The 22,474-nt window shown below is 37.7% G+C and overlaps 1 protein-coding gene and 1 long non-coding RNA gene across 4 annotated transcripts in view; one reads left to right on the plus strand and one right to left on the minus strand.

Annotated features, from left to right (window-relative positions):
• Positions 1-7,178, plus strand: part of LOC137634107 (uncharacterized) — a 65,138-nt gene extending 57,960 nt beyond the window's left edge. For 2 of the 3 annotated variants that reach the window (XR_011042450.1, XR_011042452.1), the window contains one exon: positions 6,890-7,178. The gene's annotated coding sequence lies outside the window, so the exon portion shown is untranslated. The remainder of the gene's footprint in view (positions 1-6,889) is intronic. The other variant, XR_011042451.1, reaches the window with a different exon arrangement.
• A 145-nt stretch (positions 7,179-7,323) lies between these two features.
• The window catches only part of LOC137634177 (uncharacterized), a 68,329-nt gene continuing 53,178 nt past the window's right edge, over positions 7,324-22,474 (minus strand). Inside the window, exon 3 of the long non-coding RNA XR_011042473.1 lies at positions 7,324-7,459. This is a non-coding gene — a long non-coding RNA (uncharacterized lncRNA). The remainder of the gene's footprint in view (positions 7,460-22,474) is intronic.

Here is a 22,474-nt window from a genome sequence, read left to right on the forward strand (position 1 = left end):
GTGTAGGACACGGTTTACCTGTCTCTATTGCCTCAGTGACATATTTGAAAGCTTTCTCCGTAAAGGGGAATGAAATTGAAACAGGAGCAAGAAAGGAGGAGTGCTTGTTACCTGGTGTGGATACCTTCGACACCGAGTAACCCGCCTTTTCTATGCTGCTTGATAGGATAGCCTGTGCTTTATTATTGTCGAGAATCATAACCTCCTTTGATTCCGTTCCTTTTCCTATTGTTGGTTCATCCTTCAGTCTAATGAAACAGTTCGGGAAAGCGTTAAAGCTTGGCCAGAACTGGATTTTGTCCAAAGGAACAGCACCCATCTTCTCCGAGATGTAGAGATTGCCGTTTAAAATCGGCATTAGCTCCGCAAACCTCCAGGGATTGGTTGTGGAGCATGTCGGAAGGTCTTGATCTATAAGTCGTTTGTACGACCCTTTAGGAGCAACAAGTGGAGCTTTACTAAGCTCTACCTTGCATTTCGCTTCCTGGTTTGTGCTCTGTTTGCACAAATTTTCTACTAGATTCTTGACTTGGGCCCATAACTGGTTCATTCCGTCTAAAAGAGGGATAGAAGGTGGAGATATCGATGTCATTGGCTCATGAGCCTGTTGGGATGGAGACAATTCCAACCCGACATTCTCCCCTTCTTCCCGTGGGCGCTTTTTGCCCTCCTTCCCGAAGGTTATCTGGCCATCAGGAAATGTACCTCGTGTCTGGGGTACCACTATTTCCTTACTCGCTGTTGGAAATAGTAACCTACGCATCTTGTCATTAGGCAGGTAAGGTCCCGGAGAGATTTTCTGAAAGCCTCTCACCCAGTTGCGTAGTTTGAAACGAGCTGCATCCCTAGTCTCTACCGACTTGGGATTCTTGAAACCTTCAGACAATAGGGCCCGACATACTTTGCAGGCCTGCGGGTTCCAATAATGCAGGTGTTTGGAAATAATATTGCAGGGGGCATGAAACCTGCATGCATTATGTCCGTAAAAACACTTAACTCTTAGTTTTGCAGAAGACTGCAACACATGACATCTGGCATTCCTCCTGTAAAGAAAGGAAAACAAAATGAGTATACGACTGAGTATCTCACTGATAACCAATATATCAAAGGTCATATCTTAACAGAATAGCTAAGGATAGCAAGCTATAAAGGGATAGTAGGAGACACATACTTGTGTATCCCTTGCAAGCAAATGCTAGTACCTCCCCTCAGTATTAAATGATAGGAATTTCCTTTTCGAAGGAATTCCAACTGAAAAAGGGGGTTTTCTAACCCCTAGTAATAGGGAAGTGTATACTTCACTGTCCCTTTCATACTAAATATTGTGGGGTACGGAAGACTCATTTCTCAATCAGCTTAATGAAGAAACACTATTCCTTCAATGTAAGAGCGGCTGCAGCATAAGCTCACATGAAGATACCCAAGATATGCTAGAAATAGTTACTGTATAATCATACTGTAGTTTTCTATTTGCAGTATGCACTATATTGCAATATACTGGATACTGTATAAATATATATAGTATGATCCAGCCAATGTGTTGCCTTTATGGTAAGCAACTGACTGTACGGTCCAGCTGGCATGATGCCAACTAGACTGGGGAAAGGAAAGACATATATTTGTATATATCCCACCCAACTTATTTGTTGTGACCCCCCTTACAAAATTAAAACATAGAGTTTCCTAATCATGGAGACTCGAGGATAAGGGCTCTGCCCTTTAAGGGTTAGGAGTGTAATCTCCAGTCCTTAAAATTTTAATATTGCAGGGTAATCTGAAGACTGATTTCTAATCAGAATATTGAAGAATTAAATTCTTTCAATATGAGATTGGGTTCCACAAATATTTGGGTAGGATTTTCAAATATATTGGAAAACACTACTAGCATAAAATATACAGCAGCTTTCTATTTGCAGTATATCCTATACTGCAAAAATACTAACTACCTGTATAAACATATACTGTAGTTCAGCCAGCATGTAGTCGGCATAGTTAGCTAATGCTAGCACATCCAGCCTGCTAGCTAAAAGAAAGAGATATAGCATGGAGAACAGGTTACCTAATACTGTATACATATACGGTAAAAGGGATGAAAAAGTCTACTATTACTACCTTCTCCAGAAAGAAGGTTCAAATGGAAGGGGAGAATATAAAATTCAAGCTTCCATCCAGCTACATTGTCTCCAGCAAGGATTGGTCTAAACCTTGCCGGCCGGCACCGCTGGCCAGTACTGCCGGCCAGTAGTATCAGTACAGTCTGGTTGAGCAGGCACCATTCTGTGCTGGCCTGGTAGGCAGCATCCCGGCAGTAGCCACTGTTGCTAGCAGTTCAAGAAGAAACTGAAGAACCTTTGTAAACAGAAGGGACTTCCCACTTACAGCAGGAGCCGGCCATAGCCTGTCCTGCCCCACCTAACAAACTCTGTTCCTGTATTAGAACTATCCCAGGTGGCTAAAGAATTCTATTCCTTAGCCTAGGGTTAGATTAATACGATTAAGAGGTTGGTAGCACCCTCGCCACCACCTCTAATGGTAAGGAAACGGGGTTGTAGTGCCAGTGTCCCCTAAGCATTAGAAGAATTCTATTCCTCAGCCTAGGGTCTACTAACACAGGACTAGTCTGCTAGGTCACAGGAAGAAGGGTCATATCGTACAAACCCTTCAGGAGTGGCCTAGGGAGGTCTAGCCTCCTATGTCGGTAGCCTAACGTAGCAAAAGAATTCTATTCATCTTGCCAGGTAGCTACCGACCACAGACTAAATACTCTGAGATTCTGGCCAAAACCCCAAAAACCTGCATCTGCGGTTACAGGGGAAGGGCAGAAAAAACCGTAGGAAAGTCATGCCTGAATTAAAAATTCGAGGCCGACCCGCTAAGGTTGTAGCCTGAGGCTACACTCAGAGGGAAGAGTGATTACCCTTAAATCTCCCTTTTTTGAGAGGTGTAAAGTTTCATCCAATTTAAAGAGATACCCATCTCTGCATAATTGAAATCACCATACACAAGGGTAACCGGGGAATGTCTAACGTATAGTAACATGCCTAGGTTAGGTACCTAGGCGAGACGAGATCTCGGTTACCTCACTCTCCGAGACTCTAACTATACGATCGACATGGAAAGGAAAAATATGCATAATGTAAATATCTTTACAAGAATATATTGCCTAAATAGCTAACATAATTAAATAGTTAATTAATGAAATATGATGCTATTTAAAAACCGGGAAGTCGTTTTGCTAACTAAATAACATGCCCAACGAACAACAGCACTCATAGCGCCTCCGGTACAGGCTAGCTCTAAACACAATGAATTACTCAAATTTCACTGTGAAAAGGGAGCTAAAAATCATTTATTGTAAAGACCCAATACTCCACTTTCCGATGGCGAAAGAAGTTGGAGAATGCATAATAAATCCTTGAAAATCGATCGAAAAGTTAGATCAACAGGGAACACCACTGAGCGAAATCGCTACAAAATTAGGAATGTCCGCCATCTTGGGAATGGCACTGGGGTGGTGGTCAATAGTAGAACGGGAACGGGGGTAACCTTATTACGGCCCCCTTCTATTCTTTTGCCACGTCCCCCTCGAAGCGTAAACGCTATTAGGGGTGCAGATTGCTATGTGACGTGTCAAGAATGCGTCATCTGATATTATACGATATCCTTGAGAATATTTTAAGGATGTGACGTGTCAAGAATGCGTCCTCTGATATTATGCGATATCCTTGAGAAAATTTTATGGATATTCACTCCAGGAGTTAGAATTCTGGAACCTGAAGGTTAAGTCTCTGGGAATATCACTGTAGTATAATATATCCCTTTTGAAGCTACCCTTAGGAACTTCCATCAGGACGACATGGCTCGAGCCCAAAAAACACATGTAAACTTTTCTTTTTCCTTCTAAATACTCCTCTTGGATATTCTTACTATAAATATAGGATATACTGTGCTCTTTCTTTTCATAAATCCAAACGGCTGCTCATGTAAATCTATCAACTCTCTCAACCTTCTTTCTACTATTCTTTCTAGTATCGTGAAGAGACTTCAAAAAGTTTTGGTCCTCTATTGGGCCCACAGTTCAACAGGTTTTTTTTTTTTAATATTATACAATTGAATCATCCAACTATATCCCCAGTCCCTTGGTACTCTCCCTATATCCTAGATCTTTTTCGATAGTGTGTGTGTACTCTTTGATTGGATTTCCCAATAGCTTAATTATTTCTGTTACTCCTGATTCTCCTGATTTTTCTTTCTTTATAGAGTAGCTCTCTCTCTCTCTCTCTCTCTCTCTCTCTCTCTCTCTCTCTCTCTCTCTCTCTCTCTCTCTCTCTCTCTCTTCTGAGGTTTGCTATTGGTTCTTCTTCTTGAGGAAAATATTTCCGCCTTCTCTTGACATCTTCCTCTATTATATTTCCACTTCTATATTTAATCATTCCTACATCTTCACCTAGTCAGTCTTTTCTTCTTGTCCCTGCAATTTTGTAGGTTATCTTTTTTCCCTCCATTGTTTGCATCAGCTCATACCACTCTCTCTTGGTTTATTCCTTTACAATCGCCACAATTGTTTCCCTATTTATCCGTTTGTTTCTCACTAGTCTGGTAGTTAGTTATCTTATTCCCACCTTCTTCTGGCTATACTCTCTACTTTCACAGCTGTTTGAGCCTCTTGATTCATCACCATGCTTTTATTTCGTTTGGCTTTTTACCTCTTGTCCTGCCAGGCCCCTGTGCTGCTACTGGAAACAATCAATATCATGACATCCCATATCTCATTGACATAATTCTCTTCTACCATCTCAGCTTCCAAGTTTTGATCCTCCTATGCTTTCCCTTATTGCTTTCAGCCTTAAATCTGCCACCACCAGTTTATGTTGAGGTACTAAAGATTGATTTGGAATAACCTTACAATCCATAGTAATTTTCGTGTCTTGATCCTTAACCAAAACAGTCAATTTGAGTTTCATTTTATCCAATTTTATATTTGACGAGATTACTTTTTGTCATCCATACAGTATATTCTTTCAAAGACACCAGAATAACACCAATAGTTCAATTCTCGGAACCATTTCTACGTATTCTTTTAATTTCCCCCCAAATTCTTCTTCCATACACCTTTGTTGAGGGGTGTATACCGAGATATGCCACACTCGCTCTTGCATTAACTTTAGGCTCATGAACCTGTCATATACGCTGAACCTGTGTGACATTGTTCTGCACTTCTGCATGGAGAATAATTCCTACCCAATTTCTCCTAGTATTTTTCCTTTAACTTTAAATCCTTCCACAAGCTTTCTTGCCCTTATCCTTTTCCATTTGGTCTCCTTTATACATAAAATCATAATTTCCCTTCTGTGCTATCAACCAATTCTTCCCTTTCCTGTGAGGCTGCCCAGCAATTTCTTCTGCAATATAGGCCTATTTCCCAATAGTTTTATAGCACTTATCCATTGTTTTCTTTCAAATTCTGGTCTTCATGGTGGTAATGTACTATTCCATTAATTCTCTTATTGTTTTTTTCCTTGCCTTAGGATTTTCTGTTTCCATTTTGTGTTAATTACATTGACTCTTCAATGTCATTTCCTATGCCTTGCGTTTTGAATAACGTTTTCTTGCCCTGTTAATATTTCTGTTCCTGTATTTACCCCTCTTAAACTTTTTGTGGTGGTGATAATTTTTCTAGGAGAGTCCCGGTTACCATTTACGAAGTTATGCTTACATGTATCAATATTTCACTACGGCCTGTATAATTCAACTTAGTTTGAAAGTGTATTTTTTTTCTTTGTGATGGTTCCCGTTTGTTTTCTTTTATCGGCCTTCTTTCCCATTCGTTAAATTTGTCTATCTGCTTGAATAGCTAGCACTCGCATTCATGATGCTCATCCTTACTCGTTCTACGAAATATTTAATCCTATATTGACACTTGTAATAGCTTCCTTATTCACTATGAAAATGGTCCAAATTCATACTGTTACTTTGATTTCAGATTCTAAAACTACTTCCTTCATTGACCTGTACATTTTTCCTTTTCTTGTAATTTAAAACTAATTTTAGCCAAAGACCATTTTGTTTTACTTTTTCATCTCTACTGTACTTTCTATTAGTTCTGTGTTCGTATCAATAATCTTTCATCTCTGTTCTCAAAGTTTTATATTATATACAAGAAACAACAAACTGATGTTTTTCAGTAACCTATTCTTATAGAGTTTTCTTTTGCATTGCTTAACGTATGTGTATATTAGGCTATACTAATTTCCCCTACTTTCTCAAGTTAAAATTTGTTGGTGGTACTAGTCTTTATGAATTGGCCCACAATGGGTTTCTGCTTGTATTTTTTCAAGTACTAATGGCAATTTCTTGGTATTTTTTATTCCAGTTCATTATTTAAACTTCTGGCATTAGCATTCATAATAGCTCTATAGCCCTACGTCCTTACTACTTTTACCCAGCATTTTACATTCGTTGATGCCTTGCGTTATGGTTCCCATTTTGCGATTATAGTCGCTTTACAAATTTTAAGTTTCAAGTTTAATCACCTTGATTTATATACTCTCAACATTTAGAGGTTACCTTGGGCCTTTATTCCTTTTTGTTAATTGCTAGTATATTTTCGACAACTTGATTTGGTATACTAATTAATTTGCGTGTCTTCATATCTGACAGGAACCCCCTTTATTTTCGTGGCTTTTTCCACCTCTTTTCAGGTTTAAAATTTGCTTTTCTTGGCTGCTAGTTGTCATTTTTCGCCAGAAAGCACACTCAAATGATTATAAGTTTATTCACAGGCCCTTGTGCTCAGAAACTTGCCGTTTTATTATTTGTAACATTTGTAACATTTTTTGAATAATGGATGACAAAATTTTTGTCTTTTCTTTTGTCATTTATCAACCAGATCTCAATGCAACCATGCTGTTTATTCTTATGTATCGACAGCGACAGGTCTGTTCCTGTGGCTGGTTTAACCCGGAAGATTCGTCACTACCAGGCAGGTACAGATGCCGGGGGGTTGAGTGCAAGGATTTGGAGACTAAGTCCAAAAATTCAAAATAAAATACTCTACATAGCAACTCTTGGACTCCAACATGCCTCCTATTTTGACCAACCATGCTACTTACCTTTTGCTTTGTTAAAAAATTCAATGATAAAATTTGTTTGGTTTAAATAAAATTTACATCATTAATTTTCACTTAAATAAAATTTACATCATTAATTTTCACTTTCTTTATTCTATCCAATTAAATTTCCATGGATTGCTATTTTCTGGCAGGTGATCTATAAAACATACGGTGCCGCTGCTGTAAAAAAAAAAAATTAAATTAAATTTAATATAATTTAACACTCATGGATCCAGTGTAAATGTAAGTTTTTGCTCTGGATTACCAGCGACCTTTTTATTTGTTTCTTGGGTATTGGCGATCTTCTCTGCAATCTTCTTACTCAAATGTATACACACACTGGCTACCTGTAAAATATAAGATACCCGTAATTAATGAACAAATCAAGAAACGAAATTACAAATCACGCTATTTTGGATATTTTTACAGTAATATTTTAATAGGAGTTTCAACTTCAATACACAATAACGGTATTGAAGTGTCGAGTCAAAAAAAAATTTCTCCGCTTCATGTATATTGTAAAAGAAGCGGAGAAATTGTAAAACAAGTGTGATGAACATAGTTAAAAATAGTGACAAAGCCGTCTGATGTAAGTAAAAATAGTGACAAAGCCGTCTGATGAAAGTAAAAATAGTGACAAAGCCGTCTGATGTAAGTAAAAATAGTGACAAAGCCGTCTGATGTAAGTAAATATAACTCCTATGGAAAAATATTAATTTTTTTTTGTTTTCGTCAAAATGCAAGAAATGAAAAAAAACATGACGTTGTCAAAATAAAGGAGACAAACTAATAGATTGATAGGGGGAGTAATCAATTAGAAAATCCTTAAATTGTACGAGGCCGGATACGAAAGAATGACTTAAAAGGCTGCCATATCTTGTATACCAGAGTTCATCGTTCACAGGCCTAACAGCACCTATATTCACACTTCATACGCAGCCACCCCTCCTCCTCGCCCCCCCCCCCCAAAAAAATCGAAGATCAATCAATTTCAACCATTTCCGAAGTCGACTTAAGAGAGACTATATCATAAACCATGACAACCCAACACAGCAGACTTTGAAGACTCCCATTTCAGTGTATTTTTATAATTATGTGAATGGATTGAATAATATTTCTCGAAAATAAGTACCTATATAGTATTAATGGCAGTTTTTAATCGGTTATATCATATCTTAGAGAGGAAAAGAGGAAGGAAAAGAGGAAGGAAAAGAGGAAGGAAAAGAGGAAGGAAAAGAGGAAGGAAAAGAGGAAGGAAAAGAGGAAGGAAAAGAGGAAGGAAAAGAGGAAGGAAAAGAGGAAGGGAGAGAGGGAGAGAGAGAGAGAGAGAGAGAGAGAGAGAGAGAGAGATATCTAGGGCACAAGGATAGAAGTATTTTCTAGAAATATTTTATTCGATAAAATTCTTAAATAAATTGTCCCAAAAACTGTAGTACTAATAATCAAATGTTTAATATATATAAAAGCCTTTTTATTTGGTGGAAATAATGATGATGTACTTTATTCACAATAATCTACTGTTGAATGCAGTCAAGACCGTGTTAATATAGTTTACTTCGAGGCTAAAGCATGATTTTGAATTAATAACTGAAGTCCTTTCTTAGCATATATTCAAATAATTATAAGCATAACATTTAATTTGACCTATCTACATTATCATATTAAAAGGAGTTTTGCGTGTAAATCAAAGCCTGTTTTTAACAAACAAGTTCGCCTCAAAAGTAGCATTTGATCATCTTTAATTTAACAAACTGACCTTGTAATTTTATCCGGTGAAGTTAAGGGTACAAGATATCCATCTAATTAATGGAAGGAAAAAATGAAGCTATTAAACTAGATATAAACATAATAAATGCAGGAAAGATATACTGAAACGAAACGACTTTTTTGGGTGGTACTATATAAGTATTTCCATTGCTCAGTTGACCAGAGCAAGCAACTATTGAACCAAACACTTTTGTAATAAAATTTACAGTAAATGACAAGACAAAACCATTGAGAATTGACAAGAAGAATGTTAAGGAACACCCAGTTCTTAAACCTATGTTATGACCCGTATTACTATTTTTCACTTAGTTTAATCGTCTTAAGGGGTGACAATTGATGTACGTTGAAATCATCGTGCCGCGCATTAATATAAGAGCTATTTTAGATAATTTCCTACATTGAATGCTAGCAACACATAGCAACCCATTCAGTTTTCAGGCATTCCAAGGAAAATCTATAAGCAACTTACTGTAAAATTGCATAAATTCTGGTAAGTGTCATCAATATGGTCTTGTGAATATTCTGGATGGTCTTAGACTATAATGTAAACTGTCCAACTACATAATCGTGTTAGGTAGCCTGCACAAGTTCTGGACTATACTAGTTTTCTAGTTCGGCAAGGGGGCGTGACAATATTTCGTCTGTCTGTAGTTAGTTCGAGGGAAGAGGTCAGTTACAAGTTTACAGGGACGCTAGAACCATCACAGAATCTTGTGTTAAACTTGCTATTAACCATTTTTAGTTATTTTAACGTGAGTGAGTGATCGGTGTGTTATGTTTGTTATTTTTAGATATATCCAGGTGTACTTTTTAATTGTCTACTAAACTTAATCCTACACTTTGATATTATTGTGTGCATCACTGCGCATTTTAAGATGTATGTTTTACGTTATTAACTTTGTAACCAAAATCTGCAATGAAAGGAGGATGTATGCTGTACTTTCATTTACATTTTAAGCGAACAATACTACTTCAAACTATTTAGAAAATAAACATTACATTGAATTGTGTGTTTTTGTAACTTTCACCAGTAGTGTAATCCTAGCTCCTTTAAAAATATAATTAAAACTCTGCTGATCTTGAATTATCTTTTGTATAATGTAAACTTTGTCTACGGTTGAATTACATTAAAAATTACAAAAAAACAATTGTGGTATTAAATAAATTTATTTATTCTATCAAGTTCAAACTAAGGTAATAAACATGAATGACAATTAGTAACAAATTAGAAGGGAGAGATATCGGAGAACGAACTTAAATCAATGAAGAACCATACTACTCTAGAACCAAAGTAAAACTTCAGCACTATATATTGATTGACAAATTGAGAAGTCCTTTCCCATTTTAATGTTATTAAAAATCCAAAACAAAAATATTCAACTTCGTACACAGTGTGGGTGTGTACCAAAAGGGGCTGTACCTACATAAATTGTTTTTGGTGATAAGGTAGTCTGATTACGGGATCAGTCAGTTAAGTCAGTCCCCGAAGAAAGGGTTCCTTAAGACAATGTATGGGGTCATTTCTAGTCATACTACGGACACTGTAAATAAAGTGTTTGAGGATTTCCTAGAAATACAGTAAAAACTGATTTTGTTATCAGTGAATAACATTCTCCTACCTATATCCACTTTACTATGCAGGTACATATCAAATTATTAAAACCTTACTGGGATTTTATAAACTTTTAACCATGAATGTAAAGAATTTAATATTCTAGAAACCATTTGGTATTCCTCACTTATGCCCCATGCAATGAAAAATATTCCCTAATTATGTATACTAAAAGTGTTGAAAACCGATATCGAAATATTTTATTAAAAAATATTTATTAGCTCGAAAACTAATACATCTGAAACTAGTAAGGAATAAGTCCATTATACTTTGTTTGAAATAAAATAAGTAATTAGACAACAACAAGATCATTCCTACGAAAGTTAAAATTGTAATAGGCTTGACGACTTGAATACAAAATTGTTAACGTAGAAATTGTCAAAGTAATTAGGATAACTTTATCACGGATAATTCTACTTTAAAATTTGAGAGAGAGAGAGAGAGAGGAGAGGAGAGAGAGAGAGAGAGAGATTTCATTTCGATAAGACTTAGAGAGGAGAGAGAGAGAGATAGAGGAGAGAGAGAGAGAGAGAGATTTCATTTCGATAAGACTTAGAGGAGAGAGAGAGAGAGAGAGAGAGAGAGAGAGAGAGAGATTTCATTTCGATAAGACTTAGAGAGAGAGAGAGAGAGAGAGAGAGAGAGAGAGAGATTTCATTTCGATAAGACTTAGAGAGGAGAGAGAGAGAGAGGAGAGAGAGAGAGAGAGATATTTCATTTCGATAAGACTTGGAGAGAAATCACATATCTTTACATAGATGCTGTATATCAAACCGACCTTTTCTTCGTCAGTGACGTCAAAGTTCTGACATAGAAAAAAATCAATTGTAACTACCCACTGATAAGAACTAATACACGACTTTGAAATACCAGCATATGATTCCTATTTCGTATTGCAAACCAAACTGCAGCCCAAGTCGAGAAGCAGAATGCTGGAAGCTCATGGGCCGCCACCCCCCAATAACTGATCCCCTAAAAATACCACAAGGTGTAAATTCGATCGTTTCAAGTTATCAAAACACCTTTTCCAGTCAATTAAATGCGCTTCCAATGACCAGATTATTCTCAATGAACAATACCGAACTAAATAGTCTCATAATAATCTGGATGACCTGACTGACTCGGGGAACACGACAAAATAAGTGGATCAGAGTATCCCAAATACGATAAGAATGTTCAGAATTGTATTTTTTCTGTATCATTTTTCCCATCACTTGAATAATTATTCAATAAGCCCAAAGTAACTTGAAGTAACTTGTCCATTTCTACTCGCCCAAAGACATACAACCTGAAATTACAATTATTGACAATGAATTCACCATTCAAGAAAACTTCGACCCAATTTCATCAAAATATAAGAAAATTTTACGTAATTTGGTAGCATGATGAAGACAGCCCAATAAATTCACTCAAAACTTATGAAGTTCATCTTCCAAGGACTGCGCTACAAATACCATGAGAACTATATACAGGAACAGGAAAAGAGGGCATCTGCAGACCCCATCTAAAACTGGACCTTGATATGACAGGGTCTCAAAAAAATTCAATTTTTATGGCTGGAATTCCTTTATAGATAGGAACGAAGCCTAAAATGGGGGGGGGGGGGGCTAAATATAGTCCACAAAATCATGCAATAAGAACAGTGATGCAGGTAACAGGAAATGAGAGAGAGAGAGAGAGAGAGAGAGAGAGAGAGAGAGAGAGAGAGCAAATTGCTGCAAGGTCTCCCCTGTCTTCACCAAATTTAAAAAAAATACATGACACTCTTAAAAAGTCCGATTATGATAGGTGCCGCGTTATGGTAAACATTGTAATTAACTTTAATACGTAGTCAAAACCTCTAAATTTTTAAACATGTGCCTCAATAAAAAGCTTAAATGTGTAATTGCTTTAGATCAAACTAACGTCTACGCCATTGAGCGTTTTCAGGCAAGAATGGAAATTAGATATGCAACCAAAATCAAGATCTGAAAATGAAACGTTAAAAATACAGGTCCTGTGCGTTTTATCTTAAAATGCAGATTGATAATACACTCTTAAAATAGTACTATTATATGGGAGGAACTGCCCACGGACCTCTCATATAATTCATATAATGAATAAAAGTTCCGGACCTCACATACAATTCATATGATAACCTTTTGGCCATAAACCTCGCCGAGTGGAAAGTATCTCTCTCTCTCTCTCTCTCTCTCTCTCTCTCTCTCTCTCTCTCTCTCTCTCTCTCTCTCTCTCTCTCTCTCTCTCTCTTTTTGTTCTCGCTAAAGTTTGTTAAGATCTTTTAAAATAATATGGAAATTTAAAATTATATCATGACAAATAGTTGCCTTTTGTGCGGATCTTCGGAGGAAAAGGAAAAAAGAAAAGAAAAAGTGAATAGGATGTGCATTTTGTGAGAGGCACAACAACAGAATCGTGTCTATAGACGCCAACATCAATGCTAAAGATTTAGTAAAATTGAAATGGCTTCGCCTTGTGTGTAGGTGAAGCCAAAATATCTATGATGAATATGTCAAAAATTAAGAGAGCTAAAGAAGAGTTCCTTACTATAAGTTTACACGAAGGGAGATTCGACGAATTGGAAAGGAATGAAGGTAGGTATGCAGGTGGTAAAGGAAGGTAGGTAGGTCTATAGGTGATACAAGGAAGGAAAGAAGGAAGGAAGATAGGTGATACAAGGAAGGAAGGAAGGAAGGAGGGAAGGAAGGTAGGTGATACAAGGAAGGAAGGAAGGTAGGTAGGTGATACAAAGAAGGAAGTAAGGAAGGAAGGTAGGTGATACAAAGAAGGAAGTAAGGAAGGAAGGTAGGTGATACAAGGAAGGAAGTAAGGTTAAGAAGGTAGGTGATACAAGGAAGGAAGTAAGGAAAGGTAGGTGATACAAGGAAGGAAGTAAGGAAAGAAGGTAGGTGATACAAGGAAGGAAGGAGGGAGGGAAAAGTATGTGATACAAGGAAGGAAGGAAGGAAGGAAGGAGGGAGGGAAAAAGTAATTGATACAAGGAAGGAAAAAGTAAGTGATACAAGGAAGAAAAAAGTAGGTGATATAAGGAAGGAAGGGAGGAAGGTGATAAGGAAGGGATGAAAGAAGGAAGGAAGGTATGTGATACAAGGAAGGAAGGAAGGAAAGTAGGTGATACAAGGAAAGAAGGAAGGAAAGTAGGTGATACAAGGAAGGAAGGAAGGAAAGTAGGTGATACAAGGAAGGAAATAAGGAAGGAAGGTAGGTGACAGTGAAGGGAGGAAGGAAGGTAGGTCACAGTGATGGGAGGAGGGAAGGTAGGTGACAAGGAAGGAAGGAAGGTAGGTGATAAGGAAAGATGGGAGATAGGTGATAAGGAAGGAAAGGCGGCAGGTGACAAGGAAGGAAGGAAGGCAGGTGACAAGGAAGGAAGGAAGGCAGGTGACAAGGAAGGAAGGCAGGTGACAAGGAAGGAAGGAAGGCAGGTGACAAGGAAGGAAGGAAGGTGATACAAGGTAAGAGGGAAGGTATGCAATACGAGGTAGGAAGGTAGGCAAGGGTATAGTATACTATTTAGCTAGGTAAGGTCTAGTGTTTGACTGTGTGTGTGTGTATATAAATACACCATGGCAGGAAGGTAGGTTCCCGATGGAGACAATGTAGAATAAACATGAGAAACTGCTGCATAATATCCATGCCCATCAAAACAGAGACTGGCCCTTTAATTAACTGAAAAGACTGCAATGAAAGGAGGATGTATGCTGTACTTTCATTTACATTTCAAGCGAACAATACTACTTCAAACTATTAAGAAAATAAACATTACATTGAATTGTGTGTTTTTGTAACTTTCACCAGTAGTGTAATCCTAGCTCCTTTAAAAATATAATTAAAACTCTGCTGATCTTGAATTATCTTTTGTATAATGTAAACTTTGTCTACGGTTGAATTACATTAAAAATTACAAAAAAACAATTGTGGTATTCAATAAATTTATTTATTCTATCAAGTTCAAACTAAGGTAATAAACATGAATGACAATTAGTAACAAATTAGAAGGGAGAGATATCCGAGAACGAACTTAAATCAATGAAGAGCCATACTACTCTAGAACCAAAGTAAAACTTCAGCACTAGATATTGATTGACAAGTCCTTTCCCATTTTAATGTTATTAAAAATCCAAAACAAAAATATTCAACTTCGTACACACTGTGTGGGTGTGTACCAAAAGGGGCTGTACCTACATAAATTGTTTTTGGTGATAAGGTAGTCTGATTACGGGATCAGTCAGTTAAGTCAGTCCCCGAAGAAAGGGTTCCTTAAGACAATGTATGGGGTCATTTCTAGTCATACTACGGACACTGTAAATAAAGTGTTTGAGGATTTCCTAGAAATACAGTAAAAACTGATTTTGTTATCAGTGAATAACATTCTCCTACCTATATCCACTTTACTATGCAGGTACATATCAAATTATTAAAACCTTACTGGGATTTTATAAACTTTTAACCATGAATGTTAAGAATTTAATATTCTAGAAACCATTTGGTATTCCTCACTTATGCCCCATGCAATGAAAAATATTCCCTAATTATGTATACTAAAAGTGTTGAAAACCGATATCGAAATATTTTATTAAAAAATATTTATTAGCTCGAAAACTAATACATCTGAAACTAGTAAGGAATAAGTCCATTATACTTTGTTTGAAATAAAATAAGTAATTAGACAACAACAAGATCATTCCTACGAAAGTTAAAATTGTAATAGGCTTGACGACTTGAATACAAAATTGTTAAGACAGGACTAAGTAAACCTTAACCATGTTCAACAAATGATTACTGCCCAAGTCATGACTGACTCTCCCAAAGAATACGAGTTTATGCAGTCATTTTGATTTAATGAGTAAGATTAATCTTTGTTGCCACTAGAAGATTGCAAGGAACTACCGAAAATACTGGTATTCCTTCTCTTTGAATAATTCGCAAAATCAAAATGGAGTCAATCTCATTAATACCCTTCAAAAAAATTAACTTTCAAATTCCTAATCCAATTGCTAGATAATCATTCGCAAACGTAGAAATTGTCAAAGTAATTAGGATAACTTTATCACGGATAATTCTACTTTAAAATTTGAGAGAGAGAGAGAGAGAGAGAGAGAGAGAGAGAGAGAGAGATTTCATTTCGATAAGACTTAGAGAGAGAGAGAGAGAGAGAGAGATTTCATTTCGATAAGACTTAGAGAGAGAGAGAGAGAGAGAGAGAGAGAGAGAGAGAGATTTCATTTCGATAAGACTTAGAGAGAGAGAGAGAGAGAGAGAGAGAGAGAGAGAGAGATTTCATTTCGATAAGACTTAGAGAGAGAGAGAGAGAGAGAGAGAGAGAGAGAGAGAGATATTTCATTTCGATAAGACTTGGAGAGAAATCACATATCTTTACATAGATGCTGTATATCAAACCGACCTTTTCTTCGTCAGTGACGTCAAAGTTCTGACATAGAAAAAAATCAATTGTAACTACCCACTGATAAGAACTAATACACGACTTTGAAATACCAGCATATGATTCCTATTTCGTATTGCAAACCAAACTGCAGCCCAAGTCGAGAAGCAGAATGCTGGAAGCTCATGGGCCGCCACCCCCCCAATAACTGATCCCCTAAAAATACCACAAGGTGTAAAATTCGATCGTTTCAAGTTATCAAAACACCTTTTCCAGTCAATTAAATGCGCTTCCAATGACCAGATTATTCTCAATGAACAATACCGAACTAAATAGTCTCATAATAATCTGGATGACCTGACTGACTCGGGGAACACGACAAAATAAGTGGATCCGAATGTCTCAAATACCATAAGAATGTTCAAAATTGTATTTTTTACTGTATCATTTTTCCCATCACTTGAATAATTATTCAATAAGCTCAAAGTAACTTGTCCATTTCTACTTGCCCAAAGACATACAACCTGGAATTACAATTATTTACAATGAATTCACCATTCAAGAAAACTTGACCCAATTTCATCAAAATATAAGAAAATTTTACGTAATTTGGTAGCATGATAAAGACAGCCCAATAAATTCAATCAAAACTTATGATGTTTTTCTTCCAAGGACTGCGCTACAAATATCATGAGAGCTATATACAGGAACAGGAAAAGAGGGCATCTGCAGACCCCATCTAAAACTGGACCTTGATATGATAGGGTCTCAAAAATTATACTTTTGTATGGCTGGAATTCCTTTATAGATTGGAACGAAGCCTAAAAAAAGGGGGGGGGAGGGCTAAATATAGTCCACAAAATCATGCAATAAGTACAGTGATGCAGTTAACAGGAAATAGAGACAGAGAGAGAGAGAGAGAGAGAGAGAGAGAGAGAGAGAGAGAGAGAGACAGAGAGAGAGAGAGAGAGAGAGAGAGAGAGAGAAAGCAAATTGCTGCAAGGTATCCCCTGTCTTCACCAAATTTTAAAAGATACTAGACACTCTTGAAGAGTCCGATTATGATAGGTGTCGCGTTATGGTAAACATTGTAATTAACTTTAATACGTAGTCAAAACCTCTAATTTTTAAACATGTGGCTCAATAGTTCCTCTATCGAAAACAAAAATGTGTATTTGCTTTAGATCAAACTAACGTCTACGCAATTGAGCGCTTTCAGGCAAGAATGGAAATTAAATATGCAACCAAAATCAAGATCTGAAAATGAAACGTTGAAAACACAGGTCCTGTGTGTAATATCTTCAAAAGCAGATTGATAATACACTTTTAATACTATTATATGCGAGGAACTGCCCACGGACCTCTCATATAATTCATATAATGAATAAAAGTTCCAGACCTTACATACAATTCATATGATAACCTTTTGGTCATAAACCTCGTCGAGTGGAAAGAAGTATCTCTCTCTCTCTCTCTCTCTCTCTCTCTCTCTCTCTCTCTCAAAATAATATGGAAATTTATAATATGGAAATTTAAAATTATATGACAAATAGTTGCCTTTTGTGCGGATCTTCGGAGGGAAAAGGAAAAAAGAAAAGAAAAAGTGGATATGATGTGCATTTTGTGAGAGGCACAACAACAGAATTGTGTCTATAGACGCCAACATTAATGCTAAAGTTTTAGTAAAATTGAAATGGCTTTGCCCTGTGTGTAGGTAAAGCCAAATTATCTATGATAGATATGTCAAAAATTAAGAGAGCTAAAGAAGAGTTCCTCACTAAGTTTACACGAAGGGAGATTCGACGAATTGGAAAGGAATGAAGATAGGTATGTAAGTGGTAAAGGAAGGTAGGTAGGTCTATAGGTGATACAAGGAAGGAAGGAAGGAAGATATGTGATACAAGGAAGGAAGGAAGGAAGATATGTGATACAAGGAAGGAAGGAAGGAAGGTAGGTGATACAAGGAACGAAGGAAGGAAGGAAGGTAGGTGATACAAGGAAGGAAGGAAGAAAGGAGGGAGGGAAAAAGTAGGTGATACAAGGAAGGAAAAAGTAGGTGATACAAGGAAGAAAAAAGTAGGTGATATAAGGAAGGAAGGGAGGAAGGTGACAAGGAAGGGAGTGAGGAAGGAAGGAAGATGGGTGATACAAGGAAGGAAGGTAGGTAGGTATCTGATACAAGGAAGGAAGTAGGGAAGGAATGTAGGTGATACAAGGAAGGAAGTAAGGAAGGAAGGTAGGTAATACAAGGTAGGTAGGTGATACAAGGAAGGAAGGTAGGTGATGCAAGGAAGGAAGTAAGGAAAGAAGGTAGGTAATACAAGGAAGGAAGCTAGGTAATACAAGGAAGGAAGCTAGGTAATACAAGGAAGGAAGGAAGGAAAGAGGTAGGGAAAAAGTAGGTGATACAAGGAAGGAAGGAAGGAAGGAAGGAAGGGAGGTAGGTGATAAGGAAGGGAGGAAGGGAGGTAGGTGACAAGGAAGGGAGGAAGGAAGATAGGTGATACATGGTAGGAAGGAAGGTAGGTGATGGAAGGAAGGTAGGTGATACAAGGTAGGTAGGCGATACAAGGTAGGAAAGTAGGTAGGCGATACAAGGTAGGAATGTAGATAGGTGATACAAGGTAGATAGGTGATACAGTGTAGGAAGGTAGATAGGTGATCCAAGGGAGGAAGGAAAGTAGGTAGGTGATCTAAGGAAGGAAGGAAGGTAGGTGATCCAATGAAGGAAGGAAGGAAGGTAGGTGATACAAGGAAAGAAGGAAGGTATGTGATACAAGGAAAGAAGGAAGATAGGAAGGTATGTGACAAGGAAGGAAGGTGATACAAAAAGGTAGGTGGCAATGAAATAAGGAAGGATGGTAGGTGAAAAGGAAAGAACGAAGGATGGTAGGTGAAAAGGAAAGAACGAAGGAAGGTAGGTGACAAGGAAGGGAGGGAAGGAAGGTAGGCGACAAGGAAGGAAGGAAGGTAGGCGACAAGGAAGGAAGGAAGGTAGGCGACAAGGAAGGAAGGAAGGTAGGCGACAAGGAAGGAAGGTAGGTAGGCGACAAGGAAGGAAGGTAGGTGACAAGGAAGGAAGGATGGAAGGAAGGTAGAAAGAAAAGAAGGCAGGTGACAAGGAAGGAAGGAAGGAAGGCAGGTGACAAGGAAGGAAGGAAGGAAGGAAGGTGACAAGGAAGGAAGGTGACAAGGAAGGAAGGTGACAAGGAAGGAAGGTGACAAGGAAGGAAGGTGACAAGGAAGGAAGGAAGGAAGATAGGTGACAAGGAAAGAAGGAATGTAGGTAGGTGACAAGGAAAGAAGGAATGTAGGTAGGTGACAAGGAAAGAAGGAAGGAAGGTGATACAAGGTAAGGAGGAAGGTGATACTAGGTAAGAAGGAAGGTATGCGATACGAGGTAGGAAGGTAGGCAAGGGTATAGTATACTATTTAGCTAGGTAAGGTCTAGTGTTTGACTGTGTGTGTATATATACATACACCATGGGAGGAAGGTAGGTTCCCGATAGGGACAATGTAAAATAAACATGAGAAACTGCTGCATCATATCCATGCCCAACAAAGCAGACAGAGACTGGCCATTTAATAAACTGAGAAGACTTCTCCCGTTGACGGAGGAACTACAGCCTCCCAAATCACGTGCAAGAAAGCTGCTAGACACATTCAGAAGGATGCAAATGCAAAAATAAGTCAACAAGACAAACGCACAACATAAGCCCAGTGCTTATATCACCACTTCCAGACTCCTTTCTATAAAACTATTCCAGCAGCAAACAAATCTCTCGGTACCCCAGAAAAAAAAAACTCCCTTTAGACCCCCCCCCCCCCCCCAAAAAAAAAAAAAAAAAAAAAAAAAAACAGCACCTCTGTCCCCAACATGCTTAACACGTGACCGTGACATTCTGGTAGCGGCAGCAGCTGCAGTCGTCTGCTCATAAGGATTCAGAGGTCACTGGCGACTTACCAGCAATATTATAGTAGTTACTGGCAAAGCCCTAGACCATTCGACTAATTTACCAGGAGGAAATACAATTCATACTGACTCAAGAGGAGCCATTCTGCCTTTCAAAATCAAACAGAAATCTAAAAATATCTACCTGATAATCCCTTAAGTTTTTAGCCTTATCTCACCAAAGCACTAACAGGCAGATTACCCTTAACTGGATTGCAAGTCACATAGGAATTGCTGACAATGATGAGGCCAACCATCTAGCTAAATCAGCTTTGATGAGTCAGACAGTAGACTAGGCTATCTGTGCTACTGGCAAATCAAAGTCGTTCTGTACTCGGAAGAACAGCCGAGACGGGAGAGACCATGCAACTACTGCCAACGATCAACAGATCAACCTCTGCAACATTATGCTCTGAACTGTCCCGAGACAGGCTCTCAATGTCAACATTCCTACATCCACAACAGCAATTGCAAAACATTATTGCACACATCGACACATTCTCAGGCTTTCTTCGGAGCTACCTTACCCACATGATAATTTATTAATAACTACAACACCAGCAGTAATAGTAATAACAAAATCACAATAACAATAATTATTCATATATCAATAAATCCCCTTTCCCCTAACTAATTCTTTCACAAATCAACCAAATCATCTTTTCTTTTTCCTTTTTAAAAAAATTCTCCCGTCTATATCTTTATTCGGATATTTATCTCTCATTCTATATTCATTATGAAACAATTACCTTTCTCCTTATATATGAAATGATTTGCGACGCCAATCTTTTCCTTTCAGCCTAAAAACTGCGAGAAGAGCTTTTAAACACTTCATTGCGTTATGTAAATCATTCGCCTTCACTGTTCCCTCAATAATTCTCTTTATTACAAGTTTTGTTTCTTGCGTTTCAGTATAGGGTTTTGCTTCCTCCTCCGAACACTCAATTCTGAAATAGTTTTGGTTCACCTTTTGACGTTTCACGACACATTTTCATACGGCTTTTGGGCCCAGATCGCCTCGATGGTCTTATACCGCGCGTGTTTCATATACGCTCATACACTGTGGTGCTATTGTTTATTTTTTATCTCTGATAATATAACCCATTGATGCTTGCCATCGCATGTTTCATATTGCTTAAATTTTTATGCCATTGCTGTCCTCAACTGTTTGTATGTGAACTCGTTATCTTGTTAACTAAAGTCACCTTGTATAATTAGTGACCGCTGGAGGACCAGCTCGTCACTGCCTTTTTCACCCACAGCTGTGCCAAACTCTGCCAAAGAACAAACCTTAAATAAATCTTCACTACATGCACATGTAACAATTAAGCCTTTTTTTTCTTTGCAGAGAACCACTCAAATTCACAATAAAATTTCCTTTAAAAAACCTGTGTTTATCATAGTACTCCTTGTAATGGGCGAACAGCAATTTCAAGGCCAGCCTAATGTTACTACACTTTTATTATATATATTTTACTACACATTTTAATCTTTATTTATAATTAAATTTTTACTAAAAGTTCTTAGTATCAGTAGTTATCACTTGCTTGTGTAAATACTTTTGTTTGAGTCAATTTATTCATATAAAATTTCCAGGTTATTTGTGTCCAAGGTTGCATTTATGTTTATGGCTTTGGTTAATTTTATTTGTGCAAAGCCCTGTAAAAGATTTGCAGCTTAATTTTGAATAATTCTGGGGAAATTTAATTTGACTTACTGTTTCCATGTCACTAATAGTGATATTGTTCATATTTATAGGACAGTGTGGTTACGAGCTAAACATATTCACTGAATAAGACTTTCTCGCTTCGTCTACTTTTGGATGAGGTCCTTTCGTCAACAGGAATTCTATTTAATTATAAAGCGGTCTAACATACGAATGTACTATTTGGCTTGCCACCTTCAGCGTGTTTATTGTTAGTTGTAAGGTGTTAATAATTATATTAATTTGTGTGTTAAGGCTGTTTAAATTACTTTCCTAAGTATTTGTTTAAGTGAATAAGTATACATAAAGTCGCAGTTTTTCGACATTCGGGGGGAGGGAGTAAAGGAGGTAACCCACGCCAATACTGGGACCATACTACTCTACCTTCGACTGTGAATTATTGGCGGTGCATTTGGCTGTCCGTTACTTCTTAGAAGTTACACCCTTTGTCATTCCCACGGACCACATGCCTCTGTTACACGCTTTCACTCAACAGCACAACGCCTGGTTGCCCGTCTACGCCGACATCTCTCCCCCGTGGCTGAATTCAACTGCACAATTCAACATGTCCCTGGGAAAATTAATGCCGTTGCCGATGCCCTGTCAAAAAACACATTGGCTGCCATTCACCTCGGATTGGATTACAATGCCTTGGCAAAAGCCTAACGAAAAGAATCAGAGTACCAAGCATATTATCCCGCACATCATCCCATTGGGAAGGCATTACCCTCGACAGCTCCAGCTCCACCTTCCTCTCTGACATCAGTACTGTTATAGTCCCCAACCATGGATACCTGCCCAATATACACTGACAGGCATTTGATTTCATTAATGGACTCTCACATCCCTCGTGTCGATATGCTGCACAGCTACTGAAGACGAAGTTAATTTGTCACAGCATTACTAAGGATGCTAAGGATTA

The sequence above is a fragment of the Palaemon carinicauda genome, chromosome 44 (assembly GCF_036898095.1).
Source record: "Palaemon carinicauda isolate YSFRI2023 chromosome 44, ASM3689809v2, whole genome shotgun sequence".
Lineage (NCBI taxonomy): Eukaryota > Metazoa > Arthropoda > Malacostraca > Decapoda > Palaemonidae > Palaemon > Palaemon carinicauda.